The sequence below is a fragment of the Miniopterus natalensis genome, chromosome 13 (genome assembly GCF_054644295.1).
Source record: "Miniopterus natalensis isolate mMinNat1 chromosome 13, mMinNat1.hap1, whole genome shotgun sequence".
Lineage (NCBI taxonomy): Eukaryota > Metazoa > Chordata > Mammalia > Chiroptera > Miniopteridae > Miniopterus > Miniopterus natalensis.
In genome coordinates this window covers 16,541,122-16,567,163 of record NC_142093.1, presented here as the reverse complement: position 1 = coordinate 16,567,163, position 26,042 = coordinate 16,541,122, and the positions used below count along the sequence as shown (strand labels likewise).

General features: G+C 41.1%; 1 pseudogene; it reads left to right on the top strand.

Annotated features, from left to right (window-relative positions):
* Positions 1–25,540: 25,540 nt before the first annotated feature.
* Positions 25,541–25,694, top strand: LOC148091614 (cytochrome b-c1 complex subunit 10 pseudogene; annotated as a pseudogene).
* The last annotated feature ends 348 nt before the right edge of the window (positions 25,695–26,042 follow it).

Genomic DNA, 26,042 nt, shown 5'->3' with positions numbered 1-26,042 from the left:
TGGGTTAATTTAATTAATCTACAGAATAGTCAGATAAGGCCAATGACTTAGATCATCTCCAACGCCTTCAATTGTCTCCATTTTATAGTGAGAAATCAGGCCCAGGTTCTATACAGAAGGTTGGGTGACTTGCAAGGTCTCAGGGCTCTGAGGGTGACTATTGGGATTGAAATCCCATCTTGTTTTGCCTTAAGAACCTTCTTATTTAACTGCCTCTTGTAGTAAGTTGAATGACGGGGGGGTGAGTTGCTTTTCTTTTCAGTTCTATTGCTTTCCGTGGACCTAATTAAAATTAACATCTAGGGCAATACCTTGCCTTCTTTGCTAATTTGCATATGAAAAGTTAAAATAGTGATTAGCGCTTTTCTCCATTGTCTTCCTAGGTTCTGAATAACAAATAGGTATGCAGAGTTTGCTATAGGTGTATACTAATTACCTAGGTGTATTGCCACAGCTAATCCTCACTAGAACCTGATGAGATAGGTTTATAATTACCTGCATTTTACAGGTGGAGAACCCGAGACATAGAAAGGTTAAATAATATGCCCAATGTCACACTATTTAAAAGGAAAAATTGGGATTCAAACCCAGACAATATGGCTCCAGAATGTACGTTATACAATACTGCTCCTAATGAAAACGATCAGCCAAAATCCCACCACTGAGATATTAACCACTAATAACATTTGTTATACATTCTTGAAGACTTATTTTCCCGAATAAAGTATAAAATGGGATATGCATCCTACTTTATAACTGCTATTTAACTTATAGCTACACATGGCATATTGATCTTTAGGATCAATAACTGCATCCTTTATGCCACTGAATATTATTCCATTGAGTGGATATACCATATTATATTTAATAATGCTGTATTAATATAGCTTTAGGGTTTCATTTATTTGTTTTACATTTTCACTGTCATAAACAAAGCTGAAATGTATTTCCATTTAGCCAAAGCTTCAAACAGTTGTCCAATGATTTTCTTTGGTAAATTTCTAAAGAGAAATTGTTGATTGTGGGTTAAAAAGTCTGCCCATTTTTTCACATGCATGGCCACATTGCCCTCCAGAAGGTTTAATCTGCACACATGCCCTCCAGCACCAAATGAAACCCCTTCCTTCCTGTTACTTGAAAAGCACCTGACATTGTAAACCCCCCCCCCCCCCGTAACTTTTAGAAATCGTGTTCACTCTCATTATTTCATTAGATCCTTAAAAATGTTCAACATTTGGAGGTTTTCGCTGTGAATCATCTAATATTTTTAACCTGAAAAATTACCAAATCCTGTAACCTGGCAAATTGTATGCACTGTGATTTTAAGGAAAGTGTATGCCCTCAATTAAAAATTTCCCCCAAGGAAGGAGTGCTTTTATAAAACTGAACTAATAAAAGGAAGTAAATGATTGAGTCTGCTCAAAAGGTGCGGCTATTTTAGTTGCTATTCTGTGCTTGCAGGCATTCTTCTGGATGCCTGGAAAAAGCAAGTGGAAGAAAACTGAGAAAAGAGGACCCAGCCTGCATGGCAATGAGGAGCGGGAGGAGTTTCCATCGCTACATTGCTCCCCATCTCTGTCTGCTCTGTCTGCCCAGCTGCCTGTTCTGCATGGTTTTAATCATCTGAAGTCATAGATCCAAACTGCAGACACTTTCCCAAATTTACATGACACCTATGTTAAGAAATAAAATTACATTAATTTAAAAAATGATGGTATTACTCAAAACGTTTTTATAACGTTTATTTTGGAATTGCCTTGTAGAGTCCATGAGAAAATAGCCTCATTATTTAATTGTCATATTTCAACATATTACAACTCATGTAGATGATGTTCTTCATTCACCAGACTTGGCTCTAACTTTTTAAAAAATCTTCACCCTAATATATGTTCTTATTAATTTTTTAGAGGAAGAGTAAGGGGGAGAGAGAGAGAGAGGTCAATCACTTGCCTCCTCCATGTGCCTGGACTGGGGATTGAACCCGAAACCTTTTGGTGTATGGGACAATGCTCCAACCAACTGAGTGATTTGGTTAGGGCTCTAACTTACTGTTTATAATCTCTTTCAAACTGATCCTCAAAGGATGGAGATTTATTGAGAATATTTTAAAGAACCAACCCATGGTCCAGAGAAAATATCAAAAAAAGAGTTAAAAAAAAAAAGGTAGGCATTGGGTGTTTCCATTGAACAAGCACACAGGGTTTCCAGTGACTGGTGACAAGGAGACATCGCTCATTTGAATGTAAACTCCGATATGAGCATGTTCATTAGCATTCTGATATTTTTATATTCCTGTTCTATATTTCATACAGCTGTCTTTTCACTGAAACAAGAATTCATTACCTAGGTTACCAATATCTATATTCCTTCTTTTCATTGTGGACACACAACTAGACAGCCAGTTGGGTTGTGCCATGGAATGTGGATGGGAAGAATGGGGATCTTGTCTAGGCCAGCCCCTGAACCTCTCCACAATCCTGCATATTTTTTAATTCTCTGTGCTGGTCCACTACAGAGCATACCACGGAGGACTCTGAGGCCCTAGAATTTGGAGTCACTAAATGGACAGATCCTAAGTCCCCGAATGACTGCATGAAGCAAACCTTCCATGTACGACAGTCACACACACCTCATTGAATCTCAGTGAGATCTGAGTGAGCAATGAATCTTTACTGGGATAAGTCACTGAGATTTGGGGCTTGTTTGTTACCGCTGCTAGCCTGTCCTAACATGCTATTTTAGCTGGAACAGAAATAATACTTACTGTTTTAGTCAGGCCCTAACTATTACTATATATTCTCAGACAAAATGCAATTTTGAACATGCACTTATAACTAACCTGCATTTGTTTGTTGACTATATAATGAATGTATAATGATTAGGTTACCAATCCTGGCATTTAAAATATTTTCAATATTATTAGGTTCCAAGAGGACCTTAGCATTTTGTTCATCCTGGTTAAAACAATTAAAATAAATAATATAGAAACTTTCCACCTACACAAATGAGAAGGTGGCCATCTACCTTATACTACACAGTGAGTTTTAATTCTGAGCCTCCACACTCTCAGACTACCTCTGCCCATGACTTTATAGTGGGTTACCAAGGTTGTATGCACTCAAAGGAGAATGAAACTCTTCAAATCCTCATTTTCTCTCTCTTTTTTTTTTGAACAAGTCCTTTAGAATATACCTCCTCTCCAAGCCTCTTCTGTAAAACTTCCCACTTGTGCCCCCTGTTGAGGCCTTCTTCTCTAGTCTCACCCTCATTGCAGCAACATCCGTGGGTTTATTATGGACTTTAAATCAGTACCTCCTTACATTTGCCATTTGAATTTAAAGAATATTTTAATATTGGATTCTAAAGTCATCTTACCCATCTTCTTTATTTTTAATTTTCTCTGATAGCCTTATGTGTCCTGGTCATCTTATTGGCTGCATTGGTTGTTCTTTACCAGCTTTCCCTAGATCAAACGGGAGTTTATACAACAAATCAAGCTCGTTAACCAAATGCTGGTTGCCAGTGGACTGTGGCTGTGGAAATGGCTGCTGGTCTGAGGTCAGCAAGCAAACTGGAAGCCTGAGCTCGCGAGGCATGAAACCACGCAGGAAAACAACACAGGAGGAGATTCCAAGCGCGTCTCCATCATTAGCTGATTATTGCCAAAGACCACGTCATGTTTTCTATTTAGATCTGCCAGGGAGAAGAGCTAACCAGCAATGCCAATCACAGGTGTTCGAACAAGAGGCCTATTCTATTTTTTCTTTGACAGATTATTGCATAAATTAGGAATGTCCTCCACCATGGTGAGGCGTTGTGCCAAAAGTGCCCTAATGGAAAGAACACGATCTTGGGAGTCAGGTTGACAGGATCCAATTTTGACTATGTTCATCACTGTTGTGTGACTTTGAATAAGTTATTTATAAATTTTTTTTTTTCATCAGTCACATAGGGAATCAGCACTTATAGGATTCTGAGCATATCACAGATATTTAATAAGTCTTCTAACATTTTTAATGCGGAGATTTTTTCAAACCTGTAATAGGTTCAGATATGCACTAAATGTTTGCTACTTTTAAAGCTTATGAGATGAGGCCTAGTCTATGGTTCTAGAACATAGTAATACTTCTGGCTTGTGTCAGGATCAAACCCAAGAACTTCACCTCATAGTGATTATACTCCCTCACAGTCTGTATTTCCCCTAAAATGCTACTTTTCATGTCTTCCCACTTAGGGTTCATGATTTCCTAATAGGCAGGACAGGGACTTTGAAGCCAGGCAGCTGGATCCTACATTCCTAATCACTACTCTGACTATAAAAATAAATGTCACTTTCCTTCTGCTTGAGGGTCCCCTGTCTAGTAGGGGCAACTGGTAAATGAGCAGTTTTAACATAGTATAATAGAAACTTACATGAGGAAATTGGAGAAAGTTTCACAAAGCTTTTTCATGAAGGAGAAGATAGTTGGGTTGGATCTTGAAGGAAGAAGAGATACCAAGTTCAGGGTCGAGAGAGGAAGGAGAAGAGATTGTGAGCATAGGAAACAGTAAAGTGCCTGGACTAGGTTTTGGTACATAGTAGGTGTTTAATATACAAGGTGGGGCAAAAGTAGGTTTACAGTTATTCATGTGGAAAGTAATACAATAATTAGTAAATAATAATACAAGAATAAACTGTGTTTCGTGTACCCACAACTGTTAGCTTACTTTTGCTCCACACTGTGCGCTGTTAAAAGAACATGTGCTTTTGTAGCGGGGGGAATAAAAGTTCGAGGTGACTGTGTGCCTGGTGGCAACTGTTAGGAGACAAGGCCAGTAAAGCTGGGCTGGATGGCGAAGACCCAAAACCCTATAGCAAAGAGGTTAGACTTCATTCTATGGGGGAATGCTTGGAGCTTTTAGAGACAGATGACCTCATCTGATTCCTATTTTATAGATACCGTATCTTATTGTTTTTAAGACACTTTTACAATATTTTAACAACTTTGAAGGTGAAATGTATCCCACATAGTTCAATTGACAGCTGTTAACTTTCTTTCCCAGTGGTTTATAAAGTAAGGTTGTTGCTTGCAAGTGATGATATCTTATATTTAATAAAAAATTGAAATTATGGCAGCAGAGTAACAGAGGGACACTGGCTGGAAGCCAGAAAATAGTTGGGAGACTGACCAAATAGCATAGCCGTGAATAGTGAGCTGTGGTACAGAACCCAACATGCCACAGTCGAGTTTGAAATTCCAAAATAGATTAGGGGTCCCTGAGTCCAACGGGTTAAACATCTTTTGGTTCTTTTTGTTCTTTGCCACACGGTTACAACCTAAAGAACCTAAGGCTTTTAGCTTCTCATTAAAATCACATTTTCTCAGATGAAAAGCTTAATTATATAAAGTATCATTTAGCATCTATTAGGAATCAACATTTTGGGAGGAAAGTGCAGGCCCATTGAGCTGGAGGCCCCTTGAGTGCCCTACCCAAGGGCGTCTGCTCTTTGCCCTGAATTTCTTACAGAAGTAAAGTTTAATGTCCTGGAAGAGGCTTCAGGTATCCTCAGGTCCAACTCCTTCATTTTACAGACAGGAGCATGAGCTCCAGGGGGGCCGATTACCTTTAATCTGCTGACTCTTAGCAGCCTCCCCCGGGAGGCTCCAGCAAGGACCCCCACCGCTGCCCCTCTGCATTGCAGGCTGCTTCTGTCCCTGCCTCTGGATGAGCTCTGACTCCAGTCACTGAGCAGACACTACAAAAGGACCTTTTGCCTCTAATTGCCACAGTTTACAGTTAATTCATTTGTTATTAGTTCCTCTCTCTTTTCTCGGACTCACTCCATAGCTGGGATCTAATCCCTTTTGCCTAGATGCCTGGTTGCCCGCCTCCTGACCTCAGCGGAGGAGTGATGGTTCCTGGGTTGTGCTCTGATGCCTGGGCATTTGCTGCCTGGGTTTCTGATGGGCACCACCTGCCTCTCTGTGCACCAGCTCCTACCACACGGCCCTGGGCACTCCACCCGCTCCCAGAGTAGCAGTCTCTAGAAAACAGCACTCCCCACATTACTGTTTTACTCCTTCCATCTGACTCCAGCCAGTTTACATGGCATGTTGGATGGAGCTCTGTTGAGTACTTGCTTCTTTCTCCAAGCCCCAAACCCTGGAACACTCACTCGCCACGAACACCCCTTTTTATCTCTAAGAAACAGTACAGACCAGTAGGCTGCGTGGGGCTGCGTCCCTTCGTATTGGTTACCCAACCTTTCTATCCACTGGGGATCCCTTCTAACTGGCCTCATCGGTCAGGCGTTTGTTCTGCTTCATCAGTACCCTTGGAGTTTCGTTCTTAAATAACTTCAATGTCTTCTCTGCTCCCTAGCAACCATTAATTGAGAACATGGAACTGAATATATGCAAAATACTTTGCATATCTTAACTCCTTTAATCTTCACAGCAATCTCATTGTAAGATATGATCAGACATTTTTACCGAAGAGGAACTGAGGTTCAGAGATGTTACATAACTATTCCAAGGTCAGAGGCCACGTGCTGGAGTTAGGAGTGAGACCCAGGTTTGGTGACTTCATGCCTCAGTATGACACTGTAGTACCCTGTGCCCAGTACCAGCCCACCCTACATGGAGTCTGGGCAGGTTATATTATTCCAGAATCAGAACATCTCGGCTAGGCTTCTTGGTGCCTCCATGTCCTTGCAGATCCGGGCAGTGGCCATGTACCTACTCAGAACAATGACTTCACCCAGCCTTAGTGCCCAACAGAGCTTCTAGGTCTTTTCCTCCCCTTCGGCGTCCATCTCAGCCTTGTCTTGCTTCTCAACTGTCTAAATCCTGCTTAGGTGATGCATAAACTGTACAGGTCTGTGCAAAAATTAGAACATTCTTTTTTATTCTCTGGTTATATTCAAAAAGTCACCGAAGAACTAAGGAGAGAGCGTCCTTTGGTTTCTGATTTGTATCTCACATTAGAACACTCTTTTATTTTTAAGTTCTTAAAATGAAATTTGAGTCTGAATATATCATCAAGACAGCTTACCTGCAAATAGAGCAATAAATGTACATTTAAGAACGCGTTAAAGTATACCTGGTGGTTTAGGTTTGAGCAGGCCACGAAACTATATAATATTGCTCTTAATAATAGCTATTAAAGAGTGAGCCATAAATGTTCTCGGTTCTATTATAAATAGTTTATGTGCACCCTCTCACTGAATGCCCAAGAACTTTGTGCAGTAGGGACTATTATCGTCTTCATTTTATAGATGAGGAAACCAAGGCACAGACAGTTAAGCAACTTGTCTTAGGTAGTTGTCCAGGTCCTAGATGAAAGGATTGGGATTTGAAGATAGGCAACCTAATTCCAAGGCGCAGTCTCTTAAGCAAGCCTAAGGATTAGAATGTTTCATTTAAACAAATACGTAAGAATAAAATATACAGATGGGTATTGTTTTCAAAGCACTAACATTGTCACTTTGGGAAAATAAACCTATTTTCTAAGAATGCCGTCATTTCTCAATATATTTTTGGAACTGACCTCTCGTTCCATTGCAAATCTACAAGGAAATTAGACTCATTAGGCTCAGACCTTGGTTTTGATTAAAAGCAGCATTAACATAGTATAAGAGTACTTCTATAAATCAATAAAAATGATGAACATTGCCTCCCCCAAATGGAAATGTACAGGGACAGGTAACTCCCAAAAGAAGAAATGTAAATGACCAATAAACACATGAAAAGATGGTCAACTACTAAAAATAGCCAAAGGCATGCAATTTAAAATAATGAGAAAACACTTTCATCTATCAGATTGGCTAACATTTTCTAAAATCCTCGCCCAAGGATATGTTTATTGATTATAGGGAGAGAGGAAAGAAGGGAGGGGGGAGAGAGAAACATTGATCAGTTGCCTTCCATATGCACCTGGACCGGGGTCGAACCCACAGCCTTTCTGGTGTGTGGGATGACTCTCCAACCAACCCGGCCACCGGGCCAGGGCTCAACATACATTTTTAAAATTGACAGTATCCAGGATTAGCAAGGATGAGGGCAATAAATACCTTTATGAATTATTGGTCATGGTAAAACTTGGTACAATTTTTCTGGAAGGCAATTTAGCAATACACATCAAAATATTAGCTGGACAAATCCCTGATCCAGATATCACAATTTTAAGAGTTTATTTTAAGAAAAGAATTCTTATTCTAAGAAAATTTCTTATTCTAAGAAGAAGAGAATGAGGTTACATGTACAGATATATAATAACCAGGATGGTCCTCATAGTCTTGTTTATAGTTACAAAATTGAAAATTAAATGTCCATTAATGGAGTTTTGAGTAAATAAATCTATGTAATGGAAAATTATAGTTATTAAAATATAATGTGCTTCTATATTCATTATATTGGAGAGATATCCACAATATAGTGCTCAGTTTTTAAAAGCAGGTGATGATATAACAATTACAGTAGAATCTCAGCTTTCCTCATTCTATGTGTATCTGTATCTCTATATCTATCTCTCTACACACAAACACACACATGTAGATAATATTCTGGAAAAGTGACTCACCTAATACATTAAGAGTGATCATCTTTGTGTGTTAGAATTTCACACATTTTTAAAATATGTTTTTTGTGCCATTATTTCACGCAATATATTCTTATTTTGTTAAATTTTAATTTTATAATATTTTCTTTACAATTAAAAAATAAATCTATTTACATTTTGAAAAAAAAAAAAACCCCACAAGATTATTACCTAGCTAGATCATTCACAATCATACCAGACGTGGTTTGCAATAATTTTGGAGTGTATTCAAGATAAGAAATACACTCACAAATGAAGTGAGCTCACCATAATATTTCTTTATTATGTGAAATGGAACAATCTCAAAAGAGAATTTACACAACTATTTCATAATGCTGTATCATTGAAATAAGGGTCTCCAAATGATGACGACAATTAAGGGCTCAACATCTATTTGATGATATAATTCTGGACTGTTTGTTAATAAAATCATCTCCCCACTTTTTTTGTTGTGCCTCAATACTTGTTCATTTACTTCAGTTTTCATAAAAAAATATGAGAGCGCTGAGCCCTAAAGAAATTCTCCCTCCCCGTGGATCAACAAGCTGTAATTTCTTTAGCTGTGGCATGCATCTGAAAGCGAATGCATATTTTTACTTGCTTGACCAAGCTCAGGAATCTGCAGGTCCGCTAACATTGCATTATGTGCACGGTGCCCTGCATAAAGCCATGTGCCCTGTCACCAAAGCTGAGGATGCGCTGGTGGAATTTATTTTATTCCGATTTATGAGGACTGCTGCACACAAATAGATTATTGTAGTGTCTGTGATTAATGGGACACCGCACGGCTGCGTGGACTTCATAAATCATCTGATGCAATGTCTGAGTGAATTTTACTTGCAAAATCAGTTTCAATCAGCTTGGCTTGGAAACCGGGCAGAGCAGAAGGAAGGGTCCAGTGGTGGGAGGGATCGAAGCAGTGGAGCAGTCACTGGGGGTCCAGTTTCATGTCTCTTGTTATCAGTGATGTGGAAGAGTGGGTATGCACCACGTTAATTAAATCTGCAGACGGAATTGGAAGTGTCACAAATGCTGAGGAGGCCCCGGAAATGATACAAATTGGCTTAAAGTGATTAGTAAGGGTTGGAAGAAAGGCCAAAAATCCAGCAGACCTGAGCATGCCTGCACGCATGTACACTCACTCATGAATCAATAAGTGATTTTTTTAAAATTAGTTAATTCCATACCTCTTTTAAGAAACCAAATATCATATGGAAAATACAACAGACTTGAGCATGCATGCCCACACGTACCCCCCCCAATCAATAAGTGATTAAAGAAATCAGTTAACTTTATAAGTAATACATCTTCATCATAACAGAATCAGAAATGAAAGATCAGCCAAAATAAATAAATAAATACTCTCTATAATCCCATTATTCAGTGAGGTAAGCAAATATATATACATACATACACAAATAAGCTCATGTTGCGTGTTTGATTTGGTACCTGATTTCATTCATGTAAGAATACTTTTTAAAAAGGCCAGTATTCTGAGACCCTTGCTCTGTACCCACCTTTCTCTTGTTCATTAAATTTGTTCCCTTCAATCTGAGTAATTAGGAGTTTTGAGAAAATGACAAAGGGCTAATATTTGTAAAGGCTTAAGCTGGAGAGAAAAGAAAAAAGGGAATTTTCTTTGAGGACCCTGCCTGGTCCTGGGAAACGCAGACACCACCAGCTCACCAGCCATCCATTTCTCTTAGCCCTCCCAGGCCAGCCTTCCACTCAGGGAACAGTCACAGTCCCCCTGGCCCTGCCCATCTTTCCTGACCTGTGGGGAGGCTGGTCCTCCGATCCTGCAAATTGTTGGCATTGCAACAGGATCACTCTCAGGAACTGAGGAACATGCCTGTTTCTGTAAACAATTTAAAAGGAGGAAGAAATTCCCTACACTGAAGGTTATTCACAAGGAAGGTAGGTAGTAATCTCAGACAAATGTCCTTCATGGGGTGGAGTCAGGGGAGGGATGAAAGGAAGAAAAGTTTGCTTTTTTCCTTCCTTGAAATATAGCTTGGAGCTTGCGCGAATGTGTATATAAGATGCAATTTCATTGCAAAAGAGAACTGAATAAATGAAGTAAAAGTCTAAGTGGAACAAACATAAGCAGGATCTAAATCATACCATGACTCAAACCTGAAAGTGTAGGGAGAAAGTTATAAAATCAAGGGAGACCAATGCACCAAAAGGTTGCTGGTTCGATTCCCAGTCAGGGCATATGCCCGGGTTTTGGGCTTGATCCCCATTAGGGGGCATGCAGGAGGCATCTAATTGATGTTTCTCTCTCACATCAATGTTTCTCTCTCTCTCCCCCTCTCTCTTCCTCTCTCTCTAAAATCAATGAAAACATATTTAAAAATAAAATAAAATTTCAAGAGAGACCAAAATCATTCTTGGAATTATTCTAGAAACACTGACTTTGGCATCAGGTAGACTTTCCCTATCCCAGCTCCTGGTTCTTGGTGAGGAGGGTCACATGGGCTGGCCTAGGTTAACCTGTCCTGGCAGTGGCGAGATAAAAGGGAAAGAGCTGTGGGCAGGAGTCCGTGGATACCAGTTTCCAGGTATCTTACTGACTACCTGCTGCCACTAAGTAATGCCTATCACCTCGTGGGGTCTCAGTTTTCTCATTGATGAAATGAAGACTATGCTCTGGATCATCTCTAATGTCCTTTTCAATAGACTCAAGTTTCTAAATCTCAGCTGCACTTAGAACTACCTTGGGAGCTTTCAAAATCCACCAGCAAAGGCCTCCTTCCAGACCATGTATGTCAAAATCTCTGGAATGGGACAGGTGTCAGTATTTTTATGCTCCCTTGGTAATTCCAATGTGCCACCAAGTTTGGGAATCTTTGAACTATATCGGATGATTTTTGATTCTTAAAAAATTAAGAATAATAATAGCTAATATTTTTGGATGTTCACTATATAACAAAAGCTTTTTACATATTAACCCTCATTTAAGGACCTCAGGAGTTAAAATTTATCATTTCTCCAATACCAGAGATGCAGAAATCAAAGCTTAGAGTGCTTAGGCAATTTGTCTGCGCTTACCCAGCAAGTAAGTCGTGAGCTATTATTCTAACAGAGGCGATTTGATCCCAGAACCCAGGATCCTGCCTCCTAAGCCATACTGATAATACAGAAATCTGAACAGCTTCCTGTAAATGGAGTTAGCTTTGGAAGTTTTGTAGAATTACCTTTTTTTCCATAAAATAAAGCTGTGTGAGAACATTCCATTCTGGATCTGTGTCCTGTCTCTACTTCTGATTTTGTAATTCACCTGAATTTGCACTCAGAGCGGTGCCATCGGGGCTGAGTTAGGAAACACCTAACTGCCCTGTGCTGGTAACTAGCACCTACACACTGCTTACTACGCGGAAGCTTCTACCCTAAGTGTTTGGTTTGTGTGTGTGCGTTTGTCTATTTTTAAAAAGCGACCACAATATTTTGAAGCTCCTCTCATCAAGAAGTAAAATCTGTTTCTTTACCTCTTGACTCTGGCCTTGGCCATATGACTTGCTTTGGCCAATGAGAAGTCAGCAAAGGTGATAAAAGGAAAAGGTTGGCTGGTGCTTTGGTACCTGTGAGTGGCCTCACATCTTCAGCCGTTGGAACCCAGCCACTGATAAATGCTGACGATGCACGGCCCAGTCACACAAAGCAAGTCCAAGGCTCGCGAGTGTGGCCATTTGGGACCAGCCAGCCCCTGCTGCTCTGCCAGCCGACTGCCAGCACAGGGAGACCAGCGGAACCACCTAGAAGCACTGAGCTGAGCCAGCTCAAGCTGTCAACTCAGAGAAGCATGAGCTAGTAACTGTTTCAACTATTAAACTTGAGGGTAGTGTTTTAATGCATCAAAAGCTAACTGACATATACGTTAACTCTTTTAGTTTTCATACAGCGCTAAGAGGTGAATTTTATCGCCATCTCCATTTGACAGATGAGGAAACTGAGGTACAGGAAGGTTAAGTAATTTGTCCAAAGCCACTTAGCTAGGAGTGGCTGCCCCGGGGTGCGACCCCAGGTAGACTGGCTCCAGAGTCACGCTCTCCATCTCCATGCTACACTAACTTGTAAGTGCTCATCTGATGAGCGTGCTCATTACTGCAGTCATTTCCAGGGACTGGACTAAGAAACAGCACCAAAAAAGGAGAGGAATTTAAGCACATCTTCCATTCCTAACGTTATCATTCTAGTGCTTCCTTCTCTCGCTTTCTTTTACCCATCTGTCCTTCCAGCATTTATTAAGCCTCTATTTTGCAGGCTCCGTGCCAGGCACTAGGGCTATCAGCACACATTTCCTGCCCAAAAGGCTTTAGGGAGAGACAACGGTGTCAGTAAATAATTACAACATAAGACGAGAAGTGCTACTGTATGGATGTCCAGAAAGCACTGCCATGGCGAAGGTGAAATGATTAACCTTCGCTGAGGCGGAGCTGGGAAGCCAGAGCTTGTCACACCATCACCATCATCATCACCATCATCATCATCATCACTTTTACTGTTTTTTTCAAGACTTCCACATGTATTTACTTTTAAAATATGGGGAAATGCTTCTTTATTCACATTTATTTTATGTGTTTCCTCCCTCCCTCCCTCCCTCCCTCCCTCCCTCCCTCCCTCCCTCCCTCCCTCCCTCCCTCCCTCCCTCCCTCCCTCCCTCCTTCCTTCCTTCCCTCTTTCCATCTTTTTCAAATAATCTATTGAGTACCTACTTTTTTTTGTCAGGCACAGTTTCTGAATGAACAAGATAGAAAAGGTCTCTGCTTTTATGGAGCCTATACTGAAATGAAAGGAAACAGGCTACAAACACACAAGAAAAAAAAATCTTATTGGTATTAAGTGCTTTATAGCGACTTTGACCATGATGTGATGGTCATCTCAGATGGACCAAGTGGCTGCATTAGATGGACTATTAAAGAAGATTTCTTTGAATCAGTGATCTTTAAGCTAAAATATGAATGACTACAAGTGAGTCATACAAGTATGAGGCAGAAGAGCATTCCTGGCAGAGGAACAGCTAATGACAGTCCCTAGGCTGAGAACACGCTTGGGGACATGAGGACATTGTGGGGGGGGGGTAGAGGGATGGGGAAAAGAGAGGAGAGTCATATACACGAGAAAGGGGCCCATGAAGGGTGCTGGGTGGCGGGCTAAGGAGCTTGGACTGGACTCTGCAGAGAACTGGAGGCCTGTAGGCGTTAAGCAGAAGAGTGTCAGCCCTGTTCCGCAGGCAATCCCTGGCGGTGTGAGGAGGACGGGCAGAAGGGGAAAGGCAGCCGGCAGAGGGCACGGCGGGCGCACCTTGGCCAACGGGCACCATGCATGTCACCCGCGCAGTCGGGCCAGCAGGCGCCCTCGGCAGAAAGGTGGGTGGGAAAGGAAGGAAAAAGGCGGCTACCTAAGTCAAGGGGGGCTGAGCCCAGCAGAGCGGGTGAGGGCAGGGAGCATTTGCAGGCAGGAGTCCCGGCCAGAGGGGCCGGGGGGGCTGGTCAGGAAGCCCCCCCGGAGGGCACAGCAGCGGCCAGGCACCGGGACAGGAATCCAGGCCACAGGGTCTGGGAGAGGGGTGAGCGGGCTTTAGGCGGGAGTCTGAACGGCAAGACTGGCGTGGGAACAGACCCGCCAGCGCTGAAACGAAGCGAGATCGGCCGTCCCCTAGAGGCCTGTCACAGGCAGATTCCCGGGCCCCGCCCCGGAGATTCTGATTCCTTCAAGGTCTGGGGAGTGTCTAAGACTCTGCGCTTCTCCATGTCCCACGAGATGCTGATCCTACCGGTAAATAGCCTAGAGTTTGAGTAACAGGCTGAACCTCAGAGGGAAGGCGGGGGTGGGTGGGTGGAGGGGGAAAGATTAACCAAAGAATTTACACGCATATATGCACAACCCGTGGACACAGACAAGAGAGTGGTGAAGGCCTGGGGGTGTGGGGTGGACGGGGTCAGTGGGGAAAAAGGGGACATCTGTAATACTTTCAGCAATAAAGATAACTTAAAAAAAAAAGAGTTAGTGTGAGGATTTGAAAACATCTGACCTTTCAGGAGTAGACATTTGGTTGCCAGGCCGCAGAGAGGTGTGGGCGGGGGAGGAAGTCCAGCTCCTGGCAGGTCAGACGTGCCGGGTGAGAGGCACCACAGCAAAGGAGGCGCTGGACACGCCAGAGGAGGCTTGATTAAAAAAAAAAATTGCTTCTACTTCTCTGTAGGTAGTTGCTACGAAACAGGACTAATGGCTGTTTGAGGAGAAGCGAGAGAAGGAGGCAGGCCGAGCAAGCGCTCTGCATGCAGACGCAAGCTCTTCGGAAACTGGATCTGTCGGGCCTGGAGCTGGGGGTCCTGCCGGGCCCACCTCAGGGGTCCAGCAGCCCCCACAGGGAACGTCCCTGCCTTCCCGGGCTCACTGAGCTCCGCTTCACTATGAAGCCCCCTGCCCAGCTTTTCTGGGGCCCTCCTAAAATGAGAAGGAAGGATTTTGTTGCACTATTTAAAAAATAGGTGATGATCATTAAATTCCTGAATTGATGAACTTATGGTGCATCTTTTAATATGGACAGACTGAAGAGGCTTCCAGAAATTAGGCCAAATCTTCCGAAGAGCTGCCAGGAATCATACGACATGCGTACATATATAAGCAGGATTTCATGCTCAACAACTTTTCTTTTCTGACTTAAGCTGCGAGGGTAACACTACCACTGAAGCCCTGGTCCTGGTGGGGTAACTCAGCTGGTTAGAGCGTCGCCCCAACACGCCAAGGTTGGGGGTTCAATCTCCGCTCAAGGCACATACAGGAAGCAACCAATGAATGTAGAAATAAGTGGAACAACAAATCTATGTTTCTCCCCCCCCTTCTCTCCCTCCTTCCTGCTCTAAAAAATCAAACAAACTAACTAACAAAAAAACACGGAAGCCATAACCAGTACAACCCAAGCAACAGATGGTAATTTGCTTAAATTTCGAGATAGGTTTGAAATGAAAATTGATTAAAACACTAGTGCCTACAGTAGATAAAAAGGAGTTGACTCATTTTTCAAGATCCTTCAAATACGGAAACTATTATCAGCCAGTCAGCTAGTTTTTCACTGGGTATTAGCGCATACAAATTCCTCTAACGTTCTCACCTAGGCGACACAGGCAAGCACTCCATTTCCACATCAGTGAATCAACGTCACAGGCAATGGGAGCAAGAGCAGCCAGAACAGTGCAGGTGTGTGTCAGGTCCTCAGCAGGTATTTACTAACAAATGAGTGAATGAATGAATGAATGAATGAATGAATGGAGTCCCGAAGAAGAAGGTGGGGATAACTGGCAGCCTGGCATTAGACTGGGACTACAAAAATGGAGCAAGTGTTCGTTGTTTGGCCACAGAGGTCCGCATTTAGAAAGCAGGAGATGCAGAAAGACAGGTGGGGGCGGGGGCGGGGGCAGGAGAGCAGTAAAGCCTGGATTACTGGTCAGGAGGGGCCTGGGAGACTCCAACGGCTGAACCGAGGCAAAACACTCGAACAAAGTAGCTCTTCAGACAAGAACTAAAATAAAATCAGCATTGATACAAACAAGCTCTTGCTTCTAATTATTTGGCAGCAACTGCTTGCTGCAAATCTCCAAGGTGAGTGGGAGAGGCTGGATTGGCTGCATCAACTGTTTTTGGAGTTTACTGAAGCCTTTTGGAAGGCTCTTAAGGAAAGAAATGTCGTGAAGCTTGAAATGGTGGGGATACTAAATTTTTCAGGAATTGTTTATCGATCACTGACCATGTAGAAATATTTTGCATGGTACAAAAGTGAGTAATATGGAATTCCTGCCATTGAGCATCATACAGTCTATATGGGGAGACTATATATGTTAAGAAATAATTTTATATAATAGGACAAACTTAGATGGATGCCCAGAAGTATGAGAATGATTTAGAATATTCATTCATTCATTTCTTAGAAAGTGTACAATTCAATGGATTTTAGTATATTTGTAAAACTGTACACCCATCCCCACAATATAATTCCAGAACAGTTCATCACCCCCAAAAGATACCCAGTAATCATTAGTAGTTACTCTTCATTCCCCTCTCCCTCTACCCCTGACAACCCTAATCTATTTTCTGTCTCTCTGGGTTTCCATATTGTCAACTGATTCCCCAAAATAAAGTGACCATAAATGTAAGATTTCTGGACTCTGATATCTATTCCAATGATGTTTATGCCTACCCTTCTGACAGTACCACACTGTCTTGATTATTGTAACTTTATAGGGGTTTTGAAATCAAGGAATTTAATTTAAATCTTTCAATTATGTTCTCTTTTTTTCCCTCTTCCATATTGTTTTGGTTGTTCTAAGTCTCTTGTATTTCCATATAAATTTTAAGATTAGCTTGTCAATTTCTGTAAAAAAGTCCACCGTTGTTCTGATAGGGATTCCATTTAATCTATAGACCAGTTTGGGTAGTATTGCTATTTTAACAATATTAGGCTTTCCAATCCATTATCATTTCCCCCCATTTATTTATATATTCTTTCAACAATATTTTGTAGTTTTTTAAAATACAAGTTTTACACTTATTTTCTTAAATTTTTCCTAGGTATTTTATTTTTTTGATACTATTGTAAATGAAATTGTTCTTTAATTTCACTTTCAGATTATTTATTGCTACTGTATAAAAACAGAATTGACTTTTGTGTATTGCTCTTATATCATGCAACCTTGCTGAACTTATTAGTTATAACAGTTTTTATGTGGATTCATTAGGATTTTCTAGGTCCAAAGTCATGACATCTCAAAATAGAGATAATTTTAATTATTTCTTTCCAAGTGGATGCTTATTAATGGATATCTTCATGTTATTCTTGACTTAGGTGAAAAGCTTCAGTCTTTTTTCCATTAAATACGATGTTAGCTGTGGGATTTTCGTAGGTGCTCTGTCAGGTCGAGGAAGTTCTCTGTTATTCCTAAGTAGCTGAGTATTTCTGTTCATGAAAGAGTGATGGGTTTAGTCAAATACTTTTTCTGTCTACTGAGATTATCCTGTGGGTTTCACCCTATATTATATTAATGTGGTGTATTACATGGTTGATTAATAAATATTGAACAAACTTTATATTCCTGGGATAAATCTCACTTGGTCACGGTGTACTTCTTGTATGTCGCTGGGCCCAACTGGCTAGTATTTTTTCCTTTCTCGTGACATTTTTGTTTTGGAATCAGTAATACTAGAATGTTAGGAAATACATATTCCCTCCTCTTCTTTGTGGTGGGAGACTTTGTGAAGGATTGGGGTTCATCTTTCTTTAAATATTTAGTTGAGTTCATCAAAGAAGCTATCTCATCCTAGGGTTTCTTTGTGGGAAGTTTTTGTTATAGGTTTATTTAGATATTCTACTTCTTAAATCAGTTTTGGTAGTTTGTATCTTTCTAGAAATTTGTTCATTTTATCTAAGCTATCTAATTTATTGGCATACAATTGTATTTTGTGTTATCTTATAATCCTTTTTACTTCTGTGAGGTTGATAGCAATATTCCCTCTTTTCATTCCTGATTTTAGTAATTTAAGTCTCTTTGCTTTTCCCATGGCCCAGTCCAGCTAAATGTTTGTCAACTGTGTTGATTTTTTTCAAGGAACCAAATTTTAATTTTATTGATTTTCTCCATTGTGTTTCTGTTATTTATTTAATTGATTTCCAATTCACTCTTATGACGTCCTTCCTTCTGCTTGTTTTCGTTTGCTCTTCTCTCCCTAGTTCCTTGAGACGGGAGGTTAAGTTATTGATTCGAGGTCTTACTTTTTTAAAAATATAGACCTTTACAGTTATAAATGTCCCTCTAAGCATTACTTTTGCTCCTTTCTATAGCTGTAGTATGTTGTGTTTTCATTGTTATTTGTCTCAATATATTTTCTAGTCTTTCTTGTGATTTTTTTAATCTTACCCATTGGGTATTTAGTAGCGTGCTGTTTAATTTTTACCCCTTGTGAATTTCCTGCATTCCCTCCTGTTAACTGAGCCCTGATTTGAGTCCTCCGTGGGTGAAGAACCGGTTCGTGACGTGCCTGCTCCTCTGCATGTGCCGAGGTTTGCATCGCGGCCCAGCACACGGTCCGTCCTGGAGAGAGCTGCACGGTCACCTGCGGAGCGAGCGTGTCCTGGTGGGATGGAGCGCTCTGGGCATGTCTGCTGGGTGCAGGCCGCTTAGAGGATTATTCAAGTCTTCCATTTCTTCACTGATCTTCTGTCTTGCTCTTTCTGTTATGGGGAGTAACATATTGAAGACTTCAACTACTATTGTTACATTATTTTGTGTTTACTTCTGTGAGATTTTGTGTAATATATTTTGGGGCCCTATGGTTTGGGAATTTTGAAGAGGGGAAAATATACCAGGAAATGTATATTCCCCTAGACCAGTGATTTTCAACCTTTTTCCTCTTACCCACACATAAACTAATTACTAAAATTCTGCGGCACAGCAAAAAATAGATTACTTTTTTTGCTGATCTGACCAAAAAAAAGATATAATTTTGATTCATCACACCGGATGGCTATTGTTGTGTCTGGTGTTGTCATTTTTTTAACTTGACAGTCTAAGGGAAAAGAGGTCAGTGCCTCTGACTAAACAGTCAGGTGTTGCATGCTTTATAAATTGTAGCGTCACACTGGTTGAAAAGAAGTGCCCTAGACACACACACATACACAGACCATGTATGTGTGTACTCATACACATGCACACATATTTCCCTTTAAACAGCTTGTTCTGCCTTCTGTGTTTCCTCAAGAAACACTTAGGAAACTGTTAGGCAACAGTTAAACAAGTTGCCAGCTAAGCAGCAAGCAATTCTGTTTCAGTGAGACATGTTGGCGCAAAGAATCAGGTGGCTGATTCTTTACCTGTCAACGGCAGATGAATATGTTAGAAATATATTTTAGATATCTAATTATACATATATTTATCGTTCATGGTTTTACCTTAAAAGATGAAAGATGTATCCCAGACCTTTCTGGTAAAAAAATTCAGGAATATATTTAAACTTTTCTTGTATTGATTTATATTTTTAATTAATACCGCTCTTGGGATGTTGTATTCCCTAAATTTATTTAGGTTCATTTTCCTAATTACGTTCTTGATTTGAAAAGTGGCCCAGAAGTTTACCAAAGATTTTGTATAAACGTTGTTACCCTCAACTGAACTTTTGATAAATATTAAGTGACTTTGAGTTTAAATTACTCATCTCTAATGTGAAAAGCACCAGGTAGAAGCTTTTGCATATATGGGTTAAGAAGAGAGCTGTGAATTCTTCCACTCAGCAGAGCTGAGCATAGGGTTTATACCCTCTGAGGAAGGCTGAAGAACCTGAGAAAGACACATGCTTAGAATAAAAGACGACTGGTACCTTCCCTGGTACCCTGCACATCAAGATGAAGAGGGGCAATACCACTGGTCTGGGCCAAAGCTCTCCTCATGAAGTAGTTTTGGGTGCTCTCCAGTTCACTGAAGAAGAATCTTGCTCATGATCCTGAAACTTGGGTCCCTAATCATGGCCACAATACTATCAGTCTAGAAATATTTTATAAGAGGTGACACCAAATGCCCATATGGAACATACAATAATTCAGTAGAATGCCAATAGAATGTATTATGTTGGGCAACCTAAGAATTACCTCCAGAATGTACACCTAAGCACTTGAATACATTATATCATTCCACAGGATTTTAACCTCAAGCCAGTGAGTGTTGATGCTGTGGACTTCTTCCAAAAATGGCGCCTGGGCTTCAAACTGCTTGACTGTGACTATTTGGTACAGAAAGTAGGGACAACTGTCTCTAAGACCAGTAAATGCATGGCAATAATATAAGCCATCTACCTATGTGCAAATGCTAATCATTATTATTTTATTTATTGTTTTGAGGGTGGGGAGCAAAAGGAGTGCAGGCACCCAGGTCATTAAAAAACTCTTATTAAGATTTTGATTAAAAATAAGGAAAGTCAAACATGTCCTTATCTTACCCCATTTGAAACTCTTGTTTCTTCAAAAAGATTTTGTTAACATCCATATTCCTAACCATATGGTAAGATGCAGGCTCTATTAGTTTTTAAAAAACGTGAAATCTTTATCGAACTAATAGTGTAGGCCATCATTGACTGGTCATGGAGGCAAAAGTGTTTTTGAGGACAAAATTATATATTGTTTTTAACAGATTTTACTTTAAAGTGACAAAGACCATAAACTGTAGACAGTAAAGAAGAAAAAAGTGCCTCTAGTTTGCTTGTTCTTTGAGTAGAACAGATTCAAAATTTATCAAGAACAAAACTAATGTATTTAGAGTTGAGCAATTTCTAAGGCAATGGGTTGGGACAGGTGTATTCTAAGTCCAGTTAGCTAGAGTCATGCCTGTAGAGATGACAAAGAGAACCCACTTACAAATCAGGGTCCACCATTCAATTTTGTGATGAGAAATATTTTCTGGATCTTCTTTAGCATGAGCTTTTAAAAATTAACTACAAAATGTAATAAAATGATACCAGGTCCCAGGTAAAAATGGGCAAAATTTGGGGCCAGTTAACCTTCAGTTTATAAAGGTGGGAAAACCAATTATCTCAGGTTCCCACTAGAATCTGTGCTACTATAAGTTCTCCCACAAAATCCTTCTAGTTATCATTTTCCAGGGCCTTTTTTCATGATCCATTTTGATGGCCAAATTCAGTCATATTTATTATATCTGTCCTTTTTAAACCCTCAAAATGGAGTTAAAAAAAGTTAAATTTGATAAATTGTCGATGGTTTCCCCAATTTTCATTTTGTATGTTACCTAAAAAGAAGTCCTTGTCGGTTCAAGCCATAGGAGGCCAAATCCAAAATTTTCTGGATCTCACTCCAGAGCTAATCTAATGATAAGTGGAGGAAGTAGAAATCCATTTCCTAAGGCACGACGGAGTTTGAAATGGCTCCTGGGTAGCAACAGATCACCAGGAGAAGCTGGAATTTCCTCACTCCATTATAAACTTCTCACCTGTCTAAGGGTTCAGTTAGGAATATAGATGGGCAACTGGACAGGTCCACCCAGGTGAGGCTTGAAAGGAAACCATGTGGAAATGAACTCTGGCATGAACCCAAAAGAATCCAACCACAATCGCCATTGGTCCTTTGAACTCTGGATACTGGGCTGTGTTTCTGCCTTTCAGATTCCAGATTTGGGCAAATCATTTTTTCACACATCAGAATCACAGTTCCTTTCCACTTGGCAACTTCTATCCACTGTTCAAATATTAATTTTCTCTATGATTTAACAATAAGTGGATATGGGCTAAAAAGTTGTGGTATTAGGATCAAAACCAATGAACAACTCAGCTTGCTCACAGCTTGAGTGTGGAGGAAGAAAATAGGCCTTTACAATGCTCAAGCACAGGGACATTCGTCATTGCGCTTGCTCCTAAACGCGTTCTGGTGACCACTAGGTGTCACTCTGCACAGATGCCTACACGTGGAGATGCAAAGGCAAGAAAACTTGATTCCTTGGTAAAGCTGTTCTCTCCTTTCCTTTAGGAGACAGAGAAAAGATTCTGCACACGATGAGTTTAATTTCCCCTTTCTCATCAGCGAAAGTCTTCAATTTGCCTTTTATTTAGATCTGAAAGAAATTTTTCTTGAGTTCCTCCCTTGTGTCAATCTTCCATTCTCTTGAATTTAAAGCTAAGGAAAAGCTGGTCTTGGTTGAAGGAACACATGCTGAAGGCTAGAAAATTCCATGTTGCATGAGCATTGTGGAGGTCCTCCTTTGGGGGTTACACAGTCAAGCTGAGCATTTCCTCAGACTCTCCATCCCTTTGGGGCAGAGCAAACTTTACTGGGGGGCACCTTTAGAGTGTGATTCGAAGCTGTGACCGCAAGCACTTCCCCTGCCTCAAATATTCACTTCATTAGTGGGCCCCTCCCATCTGGAGTGAAGTTCACACCAATGAAATCTTACCCCTGACTCAGGTACATTATTTAAGTCAGAACAGTGTTACTTAGATGTGTATGTTACATAGTGCCCCTCATGAGCGCATTAACATTAAATTAAGTTATGCAAGTATATTAAGTTAAATTATATTATCTACATATCCCCTGAAAAACACAGAGAGTATAGATTTGAGGATGTATGTTTCAAATAATAAAGAAAAAAGGAGGGACAGGTGTTGATAAAGACAATGAAATTGGACAGGATTTAGCCACAGGAAGTGTAGAGGCCACGAGGATCATGGAAGGAGCAGGGACATTCATTACCTGTCCTTGTTGCAAAGTTCTCTCTCTCTCCCTTTATGATCCTTCTGTGAACACCCATTTTCTCTCATCTAATTTGGAAAATACAGAAAGGTTTGGGATGTATTTCATGAAGCAGTGGCTAAACTAGAGAAGAAAGAAAAGAAAATACGTGAAGTGTCTTCCATGTTCCATGCACTATATTCTATGCCTTTTGAACATGAATCCACTTAAATGACCCTCTGTAAGAGAGTAGAAAAATGAAGTGCAAAGTCTTAAGTGACTTTCCGGAGTCCTCACAGCTGGAAGGAGGCAAAGCCACAGCTAGAACAGATTAGAACTTCTTTATAAATGACCCTAAGGAGATGAACTTGGGATAAGTCTGCCCTGTGTAATTTCTCCTTGAGTGTGGATGGAACCTGTGAGCTCCTTCCAATCAGTAGAATATGGCAAAGGTGATGGGATGTCATTTTTGTGGTTCAGTTTGGTTGGGTTACATTTATTGTATAAGGCTCTGTTAGTAGACTGGGGGTAGAGATTCTCCTTGCAGTTTTAACGAAGTAGGTGGGCATGTTGGGGAAGCCCACGCAGTTAGGTCTATAATACCTACTTACGTTGTCCTATGTGATTTCAGTTCCCTTCTATGAGCCCACTGTACATACATGACCTTTTACCAGGGATGGCCACCCAAGTTGCCTCTGATTCCCTGCTCTCACAAACAATGTTGTGGTGCATATCTCTGCAAACAGCACACTGTGGAATATGCCTGGGAGTGGGATTCTGGGCCATGTATAACATGCTACTCAATTTCATTAGGTGCTCCCGGGGTGTTTCTGGACAGGCTGTGCCTCGTGGCATGACCACCGCAGTGCAGAAAAATCTGACTATACAACTATCACAGTATTTCAAACCCCAAGTGTTTCTGTCTCCAAAGCCCATGTTCTGATTAAATATGAACGATGTCCTAGTCGTCCAAGTTTTGAAGACATTCAAAGAATACAAATACTCAGAAGTTCCAGACATTACTGTGTCCAAAATTAAAAGACAGATCATTATCTGAATTTTCCTGTCTCATGGCTGTTCTCCATCGACCTCCTCTTACCTGATTATGAGAGAAAATAAGGGTGTGGGAAGAGAGAAGTTTGGAATATCGTATTGAGGTGTCAGGGAAATAGCTGTGTGTGAGTGTGTGTGTGTGTGTGCGTACACACAATGGGAGAAAGAGAGAGGCTAAGAGATGAAAGTAAAAGGGAAACAAGAGTGACAAGTAACAAAGAAACATGTTTTTAAAACACTGATTGGGAGTGAAGGTGATAAGGGTAGGTAGGAGTCAGCAAGGGGCTTTGCTATGAGCCTGCGTGCACACGCGCGGTGAGAGGGCAGGCAGGCCCTGGCCGAGCGCCGCCTCCGCAGGCTGCTGAGCCACCTGCACACGCAGCCCGGGCGCTGGCGCCTCGATGCATCTGAAGGGCCCTGCTGGCCCCGCTGTGCGCTTGGGGAGGTGAGGAAAGTATAGAGCACGAAGATGCGATTAGGCACCGAGGCCATGTCACCGTGACCAATTTCTTCTTGCTTTCTTTCCTTTAGAGCTAAATTGTCCAGTGTTGGAAACGAAATTTGTAACCAGAATCTCCTCATCACCAAATATTATGTTTTAATTGCTGGGCGTGCCAGGTTGAAATAGGCATCACTCAATCCGCTTGTTGAAAGCACACAAAGCGCAGGGTTTTAAAAGAAATTAAGCCTATAGAGGTTTTCCCTGACACATTTTATTTGAGAAAGTATTGAAAAATAACAATTTCTCTTTTACTAATTTGATGACCGATTGACATGAAACTGTCCTATGCAAATCAGCAGCAGGGAGTATGAGCTATAGCTAAGTGATAATCTACGCTAAGTGGTTAACAAAAGTGCACATTGTTTTGAAATGAAGTCACCTAAACAGATGCTCACAGCTTGCAAATACCAGACTGATTCTCCCAGGGCGTGGTCCCCTCTCTGTCACCTGGAACCTGAGAATAAGGCCCAGCTCCACCCTCCCTGTAAGAGTGTCACTGATGGAGCTTCAGGTATACCAGAAAAGGTTCCAGAGGGACCTTGAAGACCATGCAGGTCCAGCCTCCCTCTGGAGCTTGATTCTCCTGAACTCTGCCACGTGGCCGTCCACATTCTGTTTGTTTCAGTATTCCCAAGGATGAAAAGTTTACTTCATCCCAAGACAGCCTATTCAGTATTTCAACAATAATCAGAAAGATCTAACTTTTGCTCTATTTAAGCAGATATCTGCACTCATTTGGAACCTTCCTCTCAGTCCTGTTTCTGACTTTTTGGATAACACAGGAAAAAAGTTATTGCTTACTTCTAGTGATAGCATTGCGAAGGCATCTGTCATTTCAATCTCAAAGGTTTCCTTTTATAAGGAAAACCCATTTCTTGTTTTCATAAACCTCCTGTGTCACAGATTGAAGTTTATTTTCCATCTTGGGCACCTTGTTTTCTGGCGCTCAGGACCAAGGATGACAGAGAAGGGGAAATATAGAATAAAATGGGGTCAAGCATGTGGGCAAGTATGTCTTTGGTGTAAAATTCTTTTCATGTGTATTTTAAAATCTGATGATTGTTATAAATAAACAGGTAGAATGAGATTTTTTTGTATTAAAAATCTTGTTTAGCTGCATGATAGGAAGTTGACATGAATAGTAGGGGAGGTGGAGGCAGGGGGCCAGAGATGGCATCACGATGCTGAACAGGTTTGTGGGCCCGAGGCCTCGACGCGGAGGAAGAACTGGGCTCCTACAGCAGGATGTGGGCACCTTGGAGCAAGGGCCCTGACTGGCAGCTGATTCTGAACTGGTTGCCTCATATCAATGGCAAATTTAAGAAGGACGATTAATTAAACCGCTCCTCCACTGTTCCCTGTGTGGTGCTGGCTCCTCCCAGTTCAGTGCCTGCTGCATGTGACACAGCAGACGCCCTCAGGATGGACATGGTGGAAATCCACTCTTCAGCTTCCACACCTCAACTACCCTCTGTATTTCCAGGATCGCTCCTGGCATCTGATGGCAGCACCCAAAGGGGGGTCCATAAAGGGTAAAGACAAATGGTGCCTGTCCTACAGCTTACTGATGGTTTAAAACATGAGCTGCCTTGGGTCAGGGGTTGGGATGGTAGTTAACGTATTAAAATCTACATCATTTGACTTGAGTAATTCTGATATTACTTAATTGCTCTGGACTCTCAG